A 21,224-nucleotide genomic window follows, 5' to 3' on the forward strand; every position below is an offset into this window, starting at 1 on the left:
GATCGCAAGTCAACATGAGGAACATGTCACTTTCTGGGACGATCACTTGTCTGTTGGTCTTCAAAGAAGCAAAATTGTGTATCACTCTCAACTGCTGAATCTGAATACATTGCTGCTGGATCTTGTTGTGCTCAGCTTCTGTGGATGAAGCAAACTCTCATGGACTATGGCATCAGTCTGAAGCAAGTCCCTCTCTTCTGTGACAATGAAAGCGCTATCAAGATTGCCAACAATCCAGTTCAGCACTCGAAGACAAAGCACATTGAAATTCGTCATCATTTTCTCAGAGATCATGTCATGAAGAAAGATATTGACATCATTCACGTCAACACTGAAGAGCAACTGGCAGATATCTTCACAAAGCCCTTGGATGAGAAAAGGTTTTGCAAGTTACGGTGTGAGCTAAATATCTTGGAATCCTCAAATGTCCTGTGATCAGGCACACATCCTAACACTTATGCATGTTGATGACTTTGATGTGCAACACACGTAGTAAAGTATATCTTCAATCAATGAAGACTTACATTCTGAGTGTGAATACATTAAAGTGGAATTTGACTTCGGAGCGCCACGATAATTGTGCGCCGTGTCTGGGTCTAATACTTCCTATACGGTGGGTAACGCCGCCACCAAATTTCTTAGTTTGAAGTGTTTCACTCATGGTGTTATTGTTGAATATCTTCGCATATTGATTTGTCTTCAACTTTCAACTTATCTTCATGATTTACTTCACTATGTTGAGTTGATTGCTTTATCATATATATATATATATATGCTAGTATTCTGTCCTCTACATCATTCACTTATATAGCTTTGTCTTCATTGTTGAATCTTTTGAACTAAGTGAATGTGATCGGACCCTAATCTCTCTATGCTTACTATCTCAAACTCTATCTGTCCAAATCATATGCATTCTGTTGAAACTGTCGAATGTCTTCTCTGTATCCTTGTCAGCAGAAGACACAGATACAAACATCAAGTCCTCTTTAAATGATTCATTTTTATTGTCGATATCCGGAGAAGCCGGAACAACCATCCGACAAACTTGGCGGGCGTGGGAACGTGGGACAACTCTGAGTATGTTGCATGCTTGCCACGTGTCCCACGGATGTGAACAGACAGGGGCACCTGCATAATTGCGCTGTGCCGCACACCTACTTATAAATACGTGTCCCCTGCGGTCAAGAAAACCTTCTTCTACCTCTCCACCTCGTAAAAACCCGAGCGCCACCGCTAGCTCTCGACGACGCCCGCGACGAAGCGCTTAGCTGCCGCGACTTCTCCGATGCCGTCCTCACGCCGGCCACGGGCATCGTCCTCTCTGCCGCCGCCGTAGGTGTCCTCCGTCGCCAAGTTAGGGCATGGTGGATTGAACTGCTCGGTCTCCTTTCATCTCATCTAGCAGTTCATCGTGTGGTAAATATAACTCTATTTTTACCATCTTTTTGATTCTCAATGATTCATCCAATTTACCAAAATTGGTTTCTGTCTATACAAAGTTAGATCTATTCTGTCTGCATCTCATACTGCCTAGTATATTCACTTAAGCTTCACATCTAGTTAGATTCCTCACTTGTACTTATTCACGGATTCGTACAAATCTGGAACCGACTCTCAACATATAAGTGAATGTCTTCGCAACATGAGGTCAATGTCTTCAAACTGATTTATCTTCAAAATCTTCTGAGAATGCATATGACCTCTTCCCCTTCCCTCGCATCTCTAATGTTGTCACAGGTACATGTCCGTGGGAGAATCCCTAGGTTCTCATAGTCTGCATTCGTTTGCAGAATTCTTACAGCAACACATTGAAACTCCCGAAGCCAGTTCCTGTATGATCAGCAAGCGAAAGCCTTTGAACATATTGAAACCGTTCAGTTTGAAGTTCATGGCTACGGAGAAATCTGTCAGGAAGGGTCGCAGACAGCGTTGTGGGGGAACTTCAAAGGATCTGCCTGATGATCTTGCTGAAATCTACAAAACAGATCCTGAAGAGGATTACAATCAGTGCAAGACTCGAATCCAATGGATTCGACGCTATTGGGCTGAACACTGGTTCAAGTACAAGTTCGTGACCCAGGAGTACACTGAGAAGAATGCTATCAAGAGTCCTTGGGGTGATATTCTCTATCGAGGCCTTCCCCCCAAGAACAAAGTGGAAGCCATTGCGCAAGAATTCTATCCTTGCATGGTCCGTGGACCATAGCCTGAAGAAGCCGACCCATCATCATTGCTCTGGTGTCGTGACGACAATCTCTTCAAGCGCAACTTCCAGTATGCTAAGGCTTCGGCAAAGGAAAACAAGAAGTCATGGGGATTAGACTTCAATCCTGGTCCGTCTGCTCCCCGTGATGATGGCACACGTGAAGCTGAAGAAAATAGAATTGGCCCCTTTGCAAACCTTGATGGCCTCATCTCCTACATCTTGGTACAAGGTGCCAAAGTGGATCATTCTGACAATGATGTTGATTCTGATGAAGCCCCAGCTCCTCCTCCAAGGCCGCAGAAGCCAAAGAAGATTAAGGCTTCATCATCAGCTGCTCCTCCAAAAGCTTCTCGTGTGAAGCCACTGGCCACTGCACCTCCTGAAGCCAGTGTGCAGTCTGAAGATCTTTCCCACATCTCCAAGAAGACGGAGAAGAAAAAGAAAATTGTCAAGAGTACTGATCAGGCTTTGACTCCTGCTGCTATTCTGCATGAAGAGCACATTGATCTGTCCAGCGATGACAATCTTGCAGATGATGCTCTTGAGCAACTGATCAAGAGCAAGGAAGAAGCAGAGATCTTCAACAACTTGCCTCTCTTTGACGTGGCAATCATCCATAACTTCATTGATGAATGGTTTGACACACCAAATCTCAGCTTTGACGGTCTGTAACTTCCTATTGGCCTCAGTGTCGCCTTCAATGGCGCCATTGCTTCTGAGCTAGCTATTGCTCAGCGCATCATCGAACTGAAGCACAAGATTGACTATGAAAAGGCTCAGTTCAAGAAGAATGTGGCCACGCTCAACGTGCAAGATGTCAAGAACTTCAAGATCATGCTTCACGAGCTCAAAGAAGCCTTTCACAAGAAGCGTGAAGAAGCTCGACGCTCCAGAGAACGCATGAAAAATCTGGCTAACAAGTGTGTGCTTGCCTACAATGAGGCTGAAAAGCGCAAGGCTCTTGGACGTCCTGGCATCGACCCCAGGACGGCTGCAAAGAAGAAGAAATTGACTGTCCAATCTGCACCTTCAAGGCCAGATAAACCTCGCATTGTCTTCCCAAGCAGCATGACTAGCTCGAAGCCAAAAGTCACGTCAACCGCTTTAGAACAGAAGAAGACGAGGGCTGCAGAGGCTGAAGCCAGAAAATGGAAAACCTCAGAAGCCTCTGATGCTGCTCCCTCCAAGAAGAAGCGCAAGACCAAGAAGAGTTGGGCTGCTCCCACATAGCCCCTTGTTGTTGAACCCATCTTAGTGGTTCATCATGCATCTGCATCCCAAGAACTTCGCATGACTGTTCATGAGCCTGCTTCCACAGAGGCTCCTGAAGCTGAAGAGATTCCAGCAGTTGATCCCATCACTGCTGAAGACATTGGTCATCATGACAATGTTGAAGATGATGAAGTTCTTCCTCAAATTGAATACAATGTGGTATCATTGCCTGTTTGTACGAACAGCGAAATCATCAGCATTGGTCGTCCTCTGACGCCAATTGCTCAGGATGCTTCATGGGCTGATCGCCCGCAAGAACAAGACTCCCCCAGCACTCCCCAACAACAACAAGCCACACCATCCGTGCAAGTTGAAGAGGATGAGGACCTGCCCACTCCATCCCCAAAGGCGTCGCCTGTACTACAAAGGCTTCGCAAAGGACCAAGGCCTCAAGCCCCTCTTCCGAGCGTTCCAGAAGGAGAAGTGCACCATCAACCTGTTGCACGTCAAGTGTTTTCAGAAGCCACTCCTACTGTGAATGTCTCCGTGTCTGAAGCACCAGCTGCTGAAGACAATCCGGCTGCATCAGCCGATGACGAACGTCAAGAAGAATGAGTCCCTACTCCCCCCATTCCTGAAGAAACTGTTCATGATATGAACGTGTTTGTGCCTGACCCTCCAGCTCAGCAAGTGGAGGTTGAAAACCTTGAGGCTGCCACCACCAACACCAATGAAGCCGATGACATAGTCATGGCTGAAGCTAATGTGGAGCCTGTGCCAAGCCCCATACCAGAAGCCAATACTGAAAATGCTCCTGAAGCTTCTGATGTGCAGCCCAAAGCCACTGTTGCTGCCACTGCTCCTGTTCCGCCAACAAGGCCCTACACAATCGAGCAAGCATACAACCATGGCGAGTTAATCACAGTAAGATGGCCAGTTCTGGTCCCTCCGCCTATTGTCTCTGATCCTCAATTTGACTATCACATTGAGCATAGGCCTCAGGTCTAGAAGCCAAAGCCAAGACTACCAAGGTTTCCAGGTACTGCCACATCTGTCGGGTCCTTTAATGCAAATGGCTTCAAGAGCCACAACACATTCTTTGACAGCTCAAAGAACCGCTACACGAAGCCAAGAATATCATCAGATCGGTTCTGGAGTCATCAGCAGCGAAGCTATTACTCTTGTGTTCTGTATGATCAAGGGCGCATTTTCCCTCATATGTGCCTCGACACTGAAGCCATTGCTAGACTGCCATGCTTAGAAGAAGCACTTGACTGCTTTCGTGATGCTGGTCTGCTCAGCTTTGTCACAGACAAAGAACATTGGAATGAAGAGCTATTGCTTCAATTCTATGCTACACTCCACATTCGCGGTTATAACAGAGATACGAAGACATGGGTTCTCAAGTGGATGACAGGAAATGTTCATCATGAAGCCAAAGCTCTTGACATCATTGAGCTTCCAGGCCTATCCACTCCCGGAGAGCTATATGAACCTGGTTGTCAAAACCACCGCAATGCACTGGAGAGCATCTTCCATAAGCCTGAACCCAATATGAGCCAGATGTTGAGCATGATGAAGCCTTTGCCACGTGATGCTGAATATCCCAAGGAGTTCTTTGTTGATGACCTTGAGTATCTGCCGCGCACTATATATCATATCATCAGGCGGACTCTATGGTCAATCAAAGGACATTCATCAGATGCAAAACTTGAAGGAGCCATGAAGACATTGGTCTTTTACATCCTCAATGGCATCAGCTTCAATGCACATGATTTCTTCATCAGGCAACTGGCTGCATCTGGATCTGACCTTTTCGGACTGAAGTTCTATGCTCCATGGGTCATGCGCCTCATCAAGCAACACTCTGCTGTCAACTATCAACCGTCTGCTCGCAATCATGTGATCTTCCTACCAGAGGTTGATATGTCAGTTGAATCCATATACCCTGAACCTGCCAAGAAGCCTCTTTGTCTTCAAAATGCTGAACATCAAAGCTTCACTCAGCCTATGGAAGGAGTTCAAGCTGTCACGTGTGTCTATCCGATGGTTGGAAATACTCGTCTGCCTCATCGTGCGCCAACTGAAGCTACTGAGAGCACAATTGCTCAAAGGCCTCAGAAGCGTTCTCGGGTCCTCAATGATCGAGAACTTCTTGTGGCCCTGCATCAGAAGCAAGATAAGCATCATTTTTGGCTCAAGCATCAGATGCAAAGCCTCTTGGTGGATGTAAATCGCATTCGAAACCTTGCCACCAAGAATGCATTTGTCACTCACGAAACTTGTCGGCGATCATGGAAGAGTTTGACCCTGCTTAGTGTTGAAGTTGATCTTCAAGATGATGGCTTCACTGAAAGATTCAAGTTTGACTCCACTCCTCCATGGAATGCTGTCCTACGAAGAAGTCCATCTCTTGAAGACTCTGACTATTCTTCCTCCGCGGCAACGGTCAATGCCAATGTGATCAATGATGAAGACGATGCTACTTCACCACCCCCTACATCTGCACGCATCGCCACTGCACCAAGTTCGTCTGCACCGCCAAATGACAACCCTGCTGCTTCAGCTACTCCTCCTGAGGACGAGTAGATGCTCTATGTCTTCAAACCTTTTTAGTCATTACTGACAAAAGGGGGAGAAGCGTATGAGTTTGATAGTCTTCAAGCAGGTTCATAAGGGCGGTTGCTTTATATTTTTGCCTAGTGCCTACAACTCTTGCTTTTGATACACTTCGTCCTTTGAGTTGTAGCACTTAAACTTGATGGTCGTCTGCTACTTATTTGTGTTTCCACGTGCGATGATAACTTCCGCACTTAGATCATTCTACAGACGTCCATTTTCATTATGCATGTCATTCTCTTAGCTATATCATTTCATGCATGATGAATTATCTTGATAAGTTGAAGAGGATCTCCACAAGTACAACCTGCCATGTGCATTTGCATTCCAAAAGCAAATTATTTATATGCACATCTTCAGGGGGAGCCCTTGCCACTTATGAAGACAATACGCTATCCTTTACAATTTCACATGCTTCTTCCCATTGAAAACTTCAACCAGTTTGTCATCAATCACCAAAAAGGGGGAGATTGTAAGTGCATCTAGTGCCACCCCTAGTTGGTTTTGGAGTATTGACGACAAAGTTGGTTGAGGGACTAATGCGTTTGTGAGAATTGCAGGATAACGCAGGTAGTGTCCCTCATTGATTCGGTTTACCTACCGAAGATGACCCCTAAAAATGTATGAAGACATTGAAGACAATGGTGGTGTGTGAAGATATTCACACTGAAGTCTATTACATGAGAAGACATTGAGTGAAGACTATGGAGCGCGAAGACTGAGTTGTTTCGTTGTTTCGTTTTCTTCTTTGTTGAGTCATAGGAACCACCGTACTGTTAAGTGGGGTCCAAGTGAACTAAGTTAGAGTGACTGAAGTGATGCTCAACACAAATCCTATGTCTTCGAGCGAAGACAATGAGAGCAAATCTTATCCAGAGCTGGATGAGTCAGCTTTGCTTGTAGCCCAAGTAAAGTTGTCGTGTGTGTTTGAAATCTGACTGTTGGAACACGTGACAGTTCCTTAGGGACCCAGGGTCATTTCGGACATATCAGGTCGGGTTGCCTTGTGGCTATAAATAGCCCACCCACTACACCATAAATTGGTGGCTGCTTAGAGTTAGTTTACGGCTTTTGTCGTTTTGAGAGCAACCCACCTCGAAGCCTTTGAGAGAGAAATCCTTGCGAGGAAAAAGCCCAAATACCCAGAGCCAAAGAGTGTTAGGCATCACTGAAGTCTTTCTGTCTATGTGACCTGAAGACTTATTACACTTGAGGACTGTGTATCCTCCAGCCGGTTAGGCGTCGCGTTCTAAGCATCCAAGAGTCATTGTGGATTGCCGATGAATGAAGTCTGTCAAGGTTCGGAAGTCTACCTTGAAGACTTACCAGAGTGTTGGGCGAGGACTGTGTGTCCTTAGCTCAAGGGGAATAAGGTGAAGACGCGGTCTTTTGAGTTGAATCTTAGCCTCCCTAACCATACATACAGTTGTCACAGCAACTGGAACTGGTCCAACAAATCCTGTGTCTTCAACAAGTGACTGGTTCTATCCCTTCCCTCCTTTACTTTGAGTTTGTCTTCATGAAGTCATTGCTTATCTGTCTTATCTGTTTGACTTCATTGCTTGACTACTATTGTTGATTGGCTTCATACTATCTTCCATCCTGATCCTTACTACCTAGCTGCTATTAGTCTTCGTACGTTACCACTATTGCATACTTGACTATGGCTTGCTTTGTGTAGTTTATCTTCCGCTGCATATCAATTAGGTCATTTATATTGTTTGTCTTCGAAACTTCCATGTTTTGAAGACTTTGATAAAAATCGCCTATTCCCCCCCCCCCCCCTCTAGTCGATAACTAGCACTTTCAGTAGCTATCGATCTGCTCCCGATGGCCAAGCGAGTTGGCCCGCAGTACGAAGCTGCCAAATACGAAGATCTGTCCGGGAAGGAAAACCTCCCCCTGGACCACGTCGTTGAAGATGATTGAAGGAGCCATCAAGCCTTATCGTGATGGCACAGTGGAACTCTTATTGAAAGCACCAATGTCGGTGTCAAAACCGGCGGATCTCGGGTAGGGGGTCCCGAACTGTGCGTCTAAGGCTAATGGTAACAGGAGGCGGGGGACATGATGTTTTAGCCAGGTTCGGGCCCTCTCAATGGAGGTAATACCCTACTTCCTGCTTGATTGATCTTGATGATATGAGTATTACAAGAGTTGATATACCACGAGATCGTAGAGGCTAAACCGTAAAAGCTAGCCTATGATTATGATTGTTATTGTCCTATGGACTAAACCCTCCGGTTTATATAGACACCGGAGGGGGCTAGGGTTACACAGAGTCGGTTACAGAGAAGGAGATCTACATATCCGAATCGCCAAGCTTTGCCTTCCATGCAAAGGAGAGTCCCATCTAGACACGTGATGAAGTCTTCAATCTTGTATCTTCATAGTCCAACAGTCCGACCAAAGTATATAGTCCGGCTGTCCGAGGACCCCTTAATCCCGGACTCCCTCAGCAGGAGCACCACAAGGTCTGTCGCGGAGTTACGTTTCCCACTCGGGGCCCACGGGACCGAACTTCAATGGCTTAGTGCACCGGCCTATGAGTCAATGACATGCGGACCTTAAATGCGACTAGCCCACATGTCATTCTCATGGTGGTGGCAGGTTTGCGACTCACTCGTTCAAGATGAACCGGCCGGTGGTGGAGTGGCCACGGCAAGGGTGCCACAGCTGGGCGTCGGGGCGTTGCGAGGCGTAGATGGCCACACCGGCGGGTACTACCTGTAGTACAGAAGTACTCCAGCTGAGGATTGATGCCCGGGATGAAATGTGTCACACCCGCTGGATGAAAATTCGATGGTGTGGGACTACGGATTAGAGCACAGCAGCGGAGCAGGCAAACCACGTCCAATCGGGTGTGGATGTGGTAGAAAGTTGATTGTCGCCGCAGTTCAGCTGGCCCGCATGTCAGGCACACAAAGGCAGAGGAGCGGTGAGGCCGAGAGGGATGAGGCGCACGTCATGGGGATGAGGATCCCCTAACGTGAACAATCCTACCATTATGTCACTGACATGTGGACCCCCAAGCATGGGTCCCACCTGTCAGTGAAGGAAAGGCAGGGTAAGGCAGTGATAGCCACATCAGAGGATCCATGTCCACGTCGGGGGACGTCGTGCCGTGGGTTGGAGCGGCGTCGTGGGAATCGCGTGTGGGTGTGGCAGTGGTAGAAACAAGAAACGTGATGGTCGCTGTGGTTTAACTTCCATGGACAAGCTGTCATGTCTGCTGACACATGTATATCAAAACTAGAGTGTTTATATTTCAAGCACGTGAACAAGTATTATTCTACTACTTTGGATCCATTGCAACGCATGGGCCAGCACATTGGTAGTAGTAGTCTCAATCTATATCTCTAGAGGCCTTCCCTCGTTCATCCTTTTCTCTCACAAGATAAACTACTCATACAAATGCATCTTGATGTTCCATGGAACGCACGAGGATGTTTCCTTGGGGATCTCTCCAGTGCGGCGTGGCCGTAGTTGCAAGTTGACGCCCCTTGAGATGCCAACGTTGAGGGGCACTCGGATTTCCTCTGATGAGCAGGTAAGATGAGTTTGATCGTGTAGTAAATGCATTCTAAAGACTACTTTTGTGTCCATTTCCTAATTCCCCCCCTGCCCATCGTTTCACAGGTTAGGCTCGATGCGAGTGGAGATTGGCTTGCATATGTACGGGAGGGTACCAACATCAATTTGCACAACATTTACAACGGTGACACCGTTCTAGTAGAACCTTTGTCCAACATTGGGATTAGCCATGCAACGGGCCACCGCATGAATTGGTACGATGGAACCATGGTGAGATTGAAGAAGATAGCACGAACCTTGCACATGGCGGTTAAAGGTGGACCATGCTGTCTGCGGCCGATTTGTTGTCGTACGAGTATGAAGATGTTGTGCTCCTTTCTAACCGCATCTTCACGGTGACAAACTAGGGGACTTGTTTCGTATGGGACACATCCTACAATATACTCCCTCTCTCCCAGTTTATTTGTTTTGAATCTTTTTGTTTTATAAGTTTCAAATTCAAATTTGCAGCTCCCCATCACATGTTGAGATTACAATGTCCATTAAATCGTTGTGTGCATGTATAGTAAAGAAACAAATCTCGAGTTTGGCACGAGTTCGTGCAGCGGTAGCACCACAAGGCCTGGCGCAGGAGTTACATTTCCCTCTCAGGGCCCTCAGGAATGAGCTTCAGCGCCTTACTACACCTGCCTTTGAGTCAATAACATGTGGACCTGATAGGTGGTTGGTCCACATGTAATGCTCCCGAAGGCAGAGGGGCAGTGGGGCCGAGAGGGGTGAGTCGTAGGTCGGGGGACGTGTGGTGTCATGGGTTTGAGCGGCGTCATGGGAATCACGTGCGGCTGTGGTAGAAACTTGATGCTCGCCGCATTTAAGGTGGCCCACATGTCATGCACACAAGGCAGAGGGGCGGTACGTCCGAGAGGGGTGAGGCGCGCGTCAGGGGACGTGGTGTCGTGGGTTGGAGCGGCGTCGTGGGAATCGCGAGTGGCAGTGGATGAAACGTGATGGTCGCCGTAGTTGAACTTCCATGGACAAGCTATCATGTCTACATACACATGCATTGCATACCGATCACTGGAAGGAGTAGTAGAGAAAGCTAGGCGGATAAATAGTTCCTTATAGTCAAGCGGACCCACACTACTACTTGTTCCAAAGACATGCACACCATCGAAATAGTCCATCTATATCAATATACACCGAGAGGGAATAATTTTTTTACAAGAGAGGAAATAGTTCATCCATCCATAATGCCCTGCTGCTGGTGCAGCCTTTTCTTCTTCTTCTTTTTCTTCTTCTTCTTCTTGTTCTCATTTTCTGTGGGAGACGGCTTCACAACAAGCTCTTTGGACCTTGCAGCTATCTCAAAACTCACACGGGCATCAAGGGCAGCATATTTTATCCGCTTGTACATCAAGGGATAATTCTCCCATCCAGACGACCTTAATGCCAGTATCTCGTCACCCTTCTGAAGATTTGCACCGAGCACAAAATTTGCTACATCGAATAGGGATGGTGTCTGTTTATCACAATCTTCTACAGGAATTTTGATTCTGGTTTGTAGGTCAGTGATGCTTTTCAAATCAAGGTTGTACGGCTCCAGCTTCTGTTTGTCCCCTTCGATGGCTGCCCCACAGAAGTATGTGTCCTCCCAAGACAAGAAATCATGAAGCTCACCTGGTATGGAGGGCGCGTGTATGATGTACTACACCAAAACGTCATCTTCGAGGCATAGCTGAAGGACAGCGGCGCGTTGGATCTTCCCAGTGGCATGCTCTGTGTACTCTGCGTCGAGACCGATGACCCTCGTCTCTACCTTTTCGAGGGAGTTGGATACATTGTTGATCCACTTCCGAACAACCCTTGGGTGGACGGTGGCGGTGGCAACTATGCTCAACGAGCCTTCGACGAGGACATGTTGGACGCTAAAAACCTGCATCTTGATCTCTTTCGCCATTTGGAACCGCTGGAACGGAGGGCTATGGTTTGGAGAATTAGGATTAGATGGCGAGTCTAACTGAAGTAGTAGATGATTATTTAAAGGGGCTTCGGAATTACTCCAGGAGTATGTGAAGAGGTTAAAACAATGTGAACGCAGTGGGGTTTGGATGCAAATGAGGACGAAGGGGAGGTGAAGAAGCTAAGGAAAATCGGTTCCCGATGGAGAAATAAATGGGAGAAGTGGTGTGCAGGCAGTTGATTAGACGGCTAGGTAGACTAAACGAAAAGGCTATGCGGGTATACTAAGGAGTCGTACCTATTCGTGTACGTGCCCATCCTTCCTAATAGGTGGGACCTATGCAAACAGATAAAAAAATGTGTTGTAGCTGGTTCAGATGGATATTGGCGCGTGCATGGGAGACACAGCATTCTCTGGTTAAGGAATACACTATTATCCTCATCAAAAAAGAAAAGGCCCATCTTTGCGCTTCCGCATACACGAGAATTTGGTTCTGCTTGCAATATGGATGATACCTGGAGGATGAAGTGAACAGGCATGCTAGCACGGGAGACCTATTTCCGCTATACACTACTGGAGTACTCATGTTCCTACTACTACTAGTAGTAGTACAACTGTGGTACACTTGATGGTCAAAATACTATTCATCCGGTCCTCATAGTGAAGTGACAACACCCTGCGCCTGACACTAGTCCACGCGGCATGTTCGGGTTACCAAAGTCAGCCTCACCCTGTGCACTGTGCAGTCTGTCACCGCCGATGTACATCACATTAGCATGCCTCGCCTCGTCTCCCTCTCCCCTCCCATAGCACCACTGCATCTCCATCTCCGTCTCCATCTCACTATGCCCCCGTGTACCGTCGCCTCGCTCGCCTCCCCCAGTACCACTATTCCCTCGCTAGCCGCTCCAGCACCGACAACCATCTCCCTCGTAAATCAAGCCCCCAAAAACCCCCACCTTCCAAAATCCACCATGGCCGAACGCGAACCACACAGCATCCATATGAGCCGCGATTGGAGCAATCTCCCCAGTGACATCCTCGACCTCTATTGTTCGTGTATGGATATGTTGATCGCCCTGCGGCTGGCTGCATGCTTGAGGGACATGCACATGGACATCGTCGAAGCGAGGCCTAAGCTTTTCAAGACACCCTGCTTGCTGCTATCTGGTCTTGCGAGATTGGCTCACCATGTTATGGAGGCGTACATGATGCGCCTCGACTTCAATCCGATCTCCATTAGCCAGAACTTCTCTGCAGGTATGTAGTGGGTCACCGTACATCATTTCCCTCGACTTCGATCCGATCACCATCACCCGAAACTTCTTGGCAGGTACATACTGGGTCGTCATGAACTCCCACTGGATGGCTGCCTTCAGAGAAGACGGTAAAAAGTTGGTACCCATGAACTTCCAGACCTCCCATGAGATTATCCTTCCTCCGTTGGATTATATAGAGTTTTACCATCGCGGTCCAAGTCATCTAGATTACCATGTCAGTTGGACGGACCTTGTTTTGCAGAAGATTGTAATCTGCCAAGTGCCGACACGACATGCGAATTACGCAGACTTCAAGCTAATTGCCTTGTTCGACCGTGGACTCGCCTATCTTTACGCGGGTGCCTTCTTTAGCTGGAGACAACTCAACTCACAGTGGATCATCATCAAAGCTGATACACACTTCTGTGATGCTATTGAACACAATGGCATCATCTACGCGATCGACAAAGCAGATGGCACCACGTATTGCTGGGACGGCGCGTGTAAGTTGTTTCCTTCTCATGTTAATGATGACGCCCTAACACTGTTTGAACTTTTTGTGATGATTAGCATATCCTTGTTTTAGCAGAATTTGAGTAGGACTATGGCAATGTATTAGAGACGCCATAAATCAGCTATATTTGGAATGAGTTAATTCATGCGATTGTGACCATGTCATTACAGCCAATTTGTACCCCTGAATAATCAAACGGTTAGGAATACATGGGCATTCTTCTTATTTTACAGTAATCTATATACTACTACTAAATATGAGTGTGTATCAATGGCCATGTTAGTTTCCTCATTTTCATGATGTAGAAACATGCACCACACTATTGGTTTCATCTAACCATACATTAGGTAAGTAAATGTGCATATGGAGAACTCTATATTTGGAAGTAGTGAAATCCTATAATGCTTACCATGTGTACATACCTATATTCGCCCTTCAGCAATCAATGGCTAGAATAATATCCTCACAAATTTTTTACCCACAAAACACGAGTATAGAACAATGCATGGTTTGTTAGTTACCTTGAAGAATTTTTTTGTGAGGACAGAACATGATTACATAACATGCATGACATGGTAGTTTCCTGTGAAGAACCGATTGCGAGATAACATGAGTATAACCATGCATGGCACTTCTATATTTTCGAACCCAATATACATTTCCCTATATTTTCCTCCCAGTTCCAATAGGGACATATCAATGATGTTTCTTGCATTATCCTACTCATACTCTGAACAATGTTGATCTTACATTAACAATGCATGTCCTTTTTGATATGATGCAGTGTCCATACAGTTATTGCCCTTTGTAATCACACCACCTTTGCCAAAAACAGGGAAGCACAACTGGTTCCTCGCTCGATCAGACGACGGCAAAAGACTGATGATCATTCGGACACATGAGCCGGAAAAGTTATATTGCAAAAACACCACTGTATACAAGCACTGTGAAATACATGAGTATCCGGAGAGTGGTTGCTACATCTATGAGCAGGATACCAGCTTGTTGGGGCCTTCATGATTTTTTAGTTGGAGGCGGGTAAATAGCCTTGGTTCACACTCTCTATTTCTCGGACTCAATTATCCAATTAACCAAGAGATCACCGTTGGCAAGGACCTTGATGGCAGAGAGGCTCTGTTTGCTATGGAAAACTGTGTCTACACAGGGAGCCCTAGGAGTTCGGGAGCAAACTCCCCTGATTGTCAATGATACAGCCTACAGCCAAAAGAAGGTGAGAATGACAAAGGCATCCAGATTAACTTTGATCCTTGGATGTCTCAATTACGACAGGTGGTGATGTGGTTCAAGCCTTCAGGTTGATAGGTAATTTGGTTGTTGCATCAAAAGGGTGGAGTACTGGTGTCTCCGGATCACTGGTCGCTGAAGCGAGGCTGCAAATTATGATGGTGTTGGATCATCTCTTCGAATGACTTTGTTGTCTTTGCTGCTTGTTCTGGATGGGTAGTTCTTTCTTTTGTTATGCATATTCCTTGTCATTTGGTCATCCTCGTTTATGTCACTCTTACTATGTAATGGTTTCCTCTATTTAGAGTGCCATTCTCGTCTGGATCACGAGAGTCTGAGCGCTGCAGATGGGTGCGTTTTGATGGTGTGGCAAGACTTCTTATGAACTAGTCAGTTTTTAAATGTTGTATATATCGTTGTTTCGAACTGTTTATTGTCTCGAACTACTGGTGGGCTAAATGAGGGCATCACCATTCTCCAGTGTTCAGAGTATATCTCCTTTTTCAAGTTATATAATTTGAGCTCAGTGTCTTTTCGATGATGTACACTTGTTTGGGCCAGTGAGGTGTCGTTGAATATGGCCGAGTAGTAACGTAATGCCAAATAGGTCAATTATGACTCTCAGGCCGGGCTCTCAAAATATCCTCAAAAAAAGGGTCGTGCTCTCCAAAAATGAAAGAATAAGGACTCTTAGGCCGACATGTGGGCGCCACCAGTGTTTTCGTGTGCTTGCGCGCCGAGAGCATATTAGCGCGTGTTCGAAATTCATGCTACCTTTTCATCCCCAATCTCCCGCCCCTCCCCTACCTCTAGAATCTCGATTCCTACTCCAGTTCCCCCAAATCCCTCTCAAGTACTCCCTGTACTCAAGCGCACTATCATGTCATCGGTCAATGCGGATCTCCGAGCCAGAGATCTTGAGGTCCGTCTTGCCTTCGGTCGCTGCGTGCTGTCACTCAACAGTGGCATGGCGGCGGTTGACGACCAGTTTGCCGGCAAAGTGCTGATTGTAACCATCAACAATGACTGGCCTCTCGTCTCGCCGGACAACCTTGTCAAAGCTCTTGGGATTGCGCACAACATCCAAATAAGTGACTTGCTCTTCGAAGTTTGTCCGCCACCGGCTAATTTCTTCGTCAGGTTCTGGACAACTTTCGACTGCAGTCATGTGTTCGAATCATCCCGGCGTTTATTCTACGATGGCGTGCTGGTGAGCTTTGATCGGTGGCACCCAGGATGGGGCTCGGTGCCCTCTGAGCTTGAGTTTTTAACAAAGCTTACCTTCCACGGCATGCCTCAATGTGCTTGGAACAGCGAGTCCATGAATGAGCTTATCAACGACCTTGGAGGTGAGCTCGTAAGTATGTTTGTTCCTCCAGACAGCTGACTCTGAGGGTTATGGCATGGATGAAGAAGCCGTCCACCATACCGAAGGTGATTGGTGTTGAGATACCGGAGCAGGAACCGGGGTTGTACTATTCGTTGCCACCAAGGCCGCCATGGACCATGTTAGGGATGTACCTGTATTGAGTGTTCATGCATGTCCAAGAAGTGGTCAATCCATCAATCGAAGTCCTGCCGCCGCCGCTGGTGCCAGGGTCCGTTGACGACGTCCATTACAGGAGTCAACGTTAGACTTTCCCCATGTTGCTCGGAACCATGGATGGCACAAGGCCTACCCCATCGCGCGGCAGAGGCCACTGCTTCTTTGGGAGAAGAGGTAGGGCTGGCTGCCTAGATGTGCTCTAATTTGAGGTAACAACCGAATCTTGTCAGATACTAGTTAAATCCGAGCTATGGGTGTGAAGCACTGATGTGCTAGTACATTTGATTGTGACATGTTCTAATTTTGTACCTGAACTTTTTTTAGAAAGGGTTGTATGTCAACTTAATGTGCTAGCAGAACTTATTCTGTTGTTTGTCTGTTTTCTTTGCACAGCATTCAAGATATTTCCCCATCATTGATAAAGACGATGAACCGTTATGTATGAGTTCGTTGGTTTCAGCATAGCCCTACCCATAGCGATCCACTGGTTCCATCCTGATTGTGCCGCCTTGAAAGTGCAACTATCCCTAGGTGGTTTTGGTAATTCATAACAACATATAGCTCCTTGAGCTAATGCTATTCCAAGACTATTGTTTCAGGAAAGCTCAATGAATGGCATGGCATGGATGATGAAAGTGGATCCCTCAAAATACTAAGGACAAAGGATTGGCTCAAGCTCAAAAGCTCAAGACTCTTCATTTCACATTTTAGTGATCCAAGATCACATTGAGTCTATAGGAAAAGCCAATACTATCAAGAAGGGATGAGGTGTTGCTTAATGAGCCTCTTGCTTCGTGTGCTTAGTGATATGCTCCAAAACCCTCAACTACTTTCCCACATCCACAAATGACCTAAACCCAAAGCCAAAATCGGTCACACCGATTCTTTCTATCCGGTGCCACCGATTCCAAAAGTCATAGCCACTGCCACAAACCCTAAGCAAATCGGTCTTACCGATAGGGATCTCGGGCTCACCGAGATGGGGTTGCAATCTCTCTGTTTCCCTTTGTAACGTTTCGGTCTAACCGAAGTGAGCGATCGGTCCCACCGAGATTGCAATGTAAACTCTCTGTTTCCTTTTTGTAACATTTTGGTCTCACCAAAAAGAGCAAATTGGTCCCACCGAGTTTACCTGACCAACTCTCTGGAAAGCTTATTACCAAATCGGTCTCACCGAGTTTGTGTAATCGGTCTCACCGAGATTACGTTATGCCCTAACCCTAAATGAATCGGCCTCACCGAGATGCATGTCAGTCCCACCGAAAATCACTAACGGTCACTAGGTTTACTAAATTGGTCCGACCGAGTTTAACGATTCGGTCCCACCGAGTTTGGTAAATTGTGTGTAACGGTTAGATTTTGTGTGGAGGCTATATATACCCCTCCACCTCCTCTTCATTTGTGGAGAGAGCCATCAGACCGAACCTACACTTCCAACTTACCATTTCTGAGAGAGAACCACTTACTCATGTGTTGAGGCCAAGATATTCCATTCCTACCATATGAATCTTGATCTCTAGCCTTCCCCAAGTTGCTTTCCACTCAAACCCTCTTTCCACCAGATCCAAATCCTATGAGAGAGAGTTGAGTGTTGGGGAGACTATCATTTGAAGCACAAGAGCAAGGAGTTCATCATCAACGCACCATTTGTTACTTCTTGGAGAGTGGTGTCTCCTAGATTGGCTAGGTGTCACTTGGGAGCCTCCGATAAGATTGGGGAGTTGAACCAAGGAGTTTGTAAGGGCAAGGAGATTGCCTACTTCGTGAAGATCTACCGCTAGTGAGGTAAGTCCTTCGTGGGCGACGGCCATGGTGGGATAGACAAGGTTGCTTCTTCGTGGACCCTTCGTGGGTGGAGCCCTCCGTGGACTCACGCAGCCGTTACCCTTCGTGGGTTGAAGTCTCCATCAACATGGATGTACGATAGCACCACCTATCGAAACCACGCCAAAAACATACGTGTCTCCAATTGCGTTTGAATCCTCCAAACCCTTCCCTTTACTTTCTTGCAAGTTGCATGATTTAATTTCCGCTGCCTATACACTCTTTGCATGTGCTTGAATTGTGTGATGATTGCTTGACTTGTCCTTAAATAGCTAAAATCTGCCAAACTATAAAATTGGGAAAAGGTTAAGTTTTTTATTAGTCAAGTAGTCTAATCACCCCCCCTCTAGACATACTTCAAGGTCCTACAAGTGGTATCAGAGCTTTGGTCTCCATTTGCTTTGATTTCCATAGCTTTTGGTGGTCATAGCCTTGGTTTCACAACCTAGGAGAGTATGGTGTCTAGCGAGGGAAATTATCACCGTAGAGGTCCTTACTTTGATGGTACTAATTTTGCTAGTTGGAAGCATAATATGAAAATGCATATTCTCGGACATAACCCGTTGAGGGAGTCCCGGACTAGGGGGTGTCCGGATAGCCGAACTATCATCATCGGCCGGACTCCAAGACTATGAAGATACAAGATTGAAGACTCCGTCCCGTGTCCGGATGGGACTTTCCTTGGCGTGGAAGGCAAGCTTGGCGATACGGATATGTAGATCTCCTACCTTTGTAACCGACTTTGTGTAACCCTAGCCCTCTCCGGTGTCTATATAAACCGGATGGCCTTAGTCCATAGGACGAACAACAATCATACCATAGGCTAGCTTCTAGGGTTTAGCCTCCTTGATCTCGTGGTAGATCTACTCTTGTAACCCACATCATCAATATTAATCAAGCAGGACGTAGGGTTTTACCTCCATCAAGAGGGCCCAAACCTGGGTAAAAACATCGTGTCCCTCGTCTCCTGTTACCATCCGCCTAGACGCACAGTTCGGGACCCCCTACCCGAGATCTGCCGGTTTTGACACCGACATTGGTGCTTTCATTGAGAGTTCCTCTCTGTCGTCACCGATAGGCTCGATGGCTTCTTCGATCATCATCAACGACGCCATCCAGGGTGAGACCTTCCTCCCCGGACAGATCTTCGTATTCGGCGGCTTTGCATTGTGGGCCAATTCGCTTGGCCATCTAGAGCAGGTCGAAAGTTACGCCCCGGGCCGTCAGGTCAGATTTGGAAGTTTGGACTACACGGCTGACATCCGTGGGGACTTGATCTTCGATGGATTCGAGCCACAGCCGAGCGTGCCGCACTGTCACGTCGGGCATGATTTAGCTCTGCCGCCGGACAGTACTCTGGAGGCCGCACTCGAAACCACTCCGATCTTCAATTCGGAGCCAGCCCCGCAGATCGAGGATGGATGCCTAGACACCGCCTCGGGGGCTGCAACCTCTACAGCGATAGAGCCGAACACTGACTTCGTCCCTCATAAAGCTCGTGACTCCAAGGTGCCGGACTCCTCACCGGACTCCGAACCTCCCGCGCCTGCCCCGATCGAATCCGACTGGGCGTCGATCATGGAGTTCACCGCAGCGGACGTCTCTCAACACTCACCTTTCGGCGACATCTTGAGTTTGCTAAAATCCCTCTCGTTATCAGGAGAGACCTGGCCAGATTGTGGTCAGGACGGCTAGGATGCGGACGACGAAGAAATTCAAAGCCCACCCACCACCCACTTGGTAGCTGCTGTCGACGATTTAACTGACAGGCTAGAGTACGACTCCGAGGACATCGACGGTATGGACGACGATGCCGGGGACGACCAAGAACCAGCGCCTAATGGGCGCAGGAAAGCCACCCCATCCCACAACGTATGCATGGTGGACACACCAAAAGGAAGCGACAATGAGGAAAAATGGGACGTGGCGAAGGACAACTCCCCCAACAGACAAACAAAGCGGAGACGCAAGCGCCGCTCGAAGACCGGCATCGACAAAAACGGTACCCATATGGACCCGGCCCTAGAGCAGGGCGAAGCAGTGGACGACGCACACATCAACAAGCAGCCAGCCGGACATGAACCGGACAAGCAACCCATCCCCGGCGAAGATGATCTCACATCACTAGAGCATATGAATCTCCATAACAGGCTCGTCGCCACTGCAAGAAGTTTGAAGAAGCAAAAGCGGAAGCCCAAAACAGCGGAAGACACACTCAGAATAAGATGGAGCAAAGTACTCAACACCGCAGATAAATATGGCACTAGTCACCAGACAAAGAGCTACCCGAAGCGCAAGTTGTTGCCCGAATTTGACGAAGAGGCCTTCGAGCCAGTCAAAAAAGAAAGGGGCCGCCTGGCCGGATAGACGACCAGATGACAGGCCAAGAGCAACATGGGGCACCACACACAAGCCGGCACATGATCAGCATAAAGATCTTCAGAAAAAGGATAACCCGGCCAGGTCTACCTATGGGCCAAAAAAGAAGACTCGAGGAAGTAACACAACCAGCCGAGCATTTGAAGACAACGGCACACCCAAATACAGGGGCGCCGCACACCCACTATGTTTTACCGACGAGGTACTGGATCATGGATTTCCAGCGGGATTTAAACCCATAAACATAGAGGCATATGACGGAACAACAGACCCCGGAGTCTGGATTGAGGATTATATCCTACACATACACATGGCAAGAGGAGACGATCTCCATGCCATAAAATACCTTCCCCTCAAGCTCAAAGGGCCGGACCGGCATTGGCTTAAAAGCCTCCCAGAAAATATGATTGGGAGTTGGGAAGAGCTTGAGGATGCGTTTCGAGCAAATTTTCAGGGGACTTATGTCCGGCCTCCGGATGCATATGATTTAAGTCACATAACTCAACAGCCCGGAGAATCAGCACACAAATTCTGGAACAGGTTCCTCACTAAAAAGAACCAAATAGTCGACTGTCCGGACGCTGAAGCCTTAGCAGCCTTCAAACACAACGTCCAAGACGAATGGCTCGCCAGACACCTCGGCCAGGAAAAACCAAGAACAATGGCCGCACTAACAAGTCTCATGACCCACTTTTGCGCGGGGGAAGACGGCTGGTTGGCTAGATGCAGCACCAGCGACCCGAGTACATCCGAAATCAAGGATGGAAATGGGAAATCATGACGCAAAAAAGATCAGCGCCGGAATAAGGAGAATGGCCCAAATAGTACGGCGGTCAACGCCGGATTCAAAAGCTCTCAGCCGAACAACAAAACACTTCCCTTAAAGGATAACAGTGACGAGCTATCCAACCTCAACAAGATCCTGG

The sequence above is a fragment of the Triticum aestivum genome, chromosome 5B, assembly GCF_018294505.1.
Source record: "Triticum aestivum cultivar Chinese Spring chromosome 5B, IWGSC CS RefSeq v2.1, whole genome shotgun sequence".
Classification (NCBI taxonomy): domain Eukaryota; kingdom Viridiplantae; phylum Streptophyta; class Magnoliopsida; order Poales; family Poaceae; genus Triticum; species Triticum aestivum.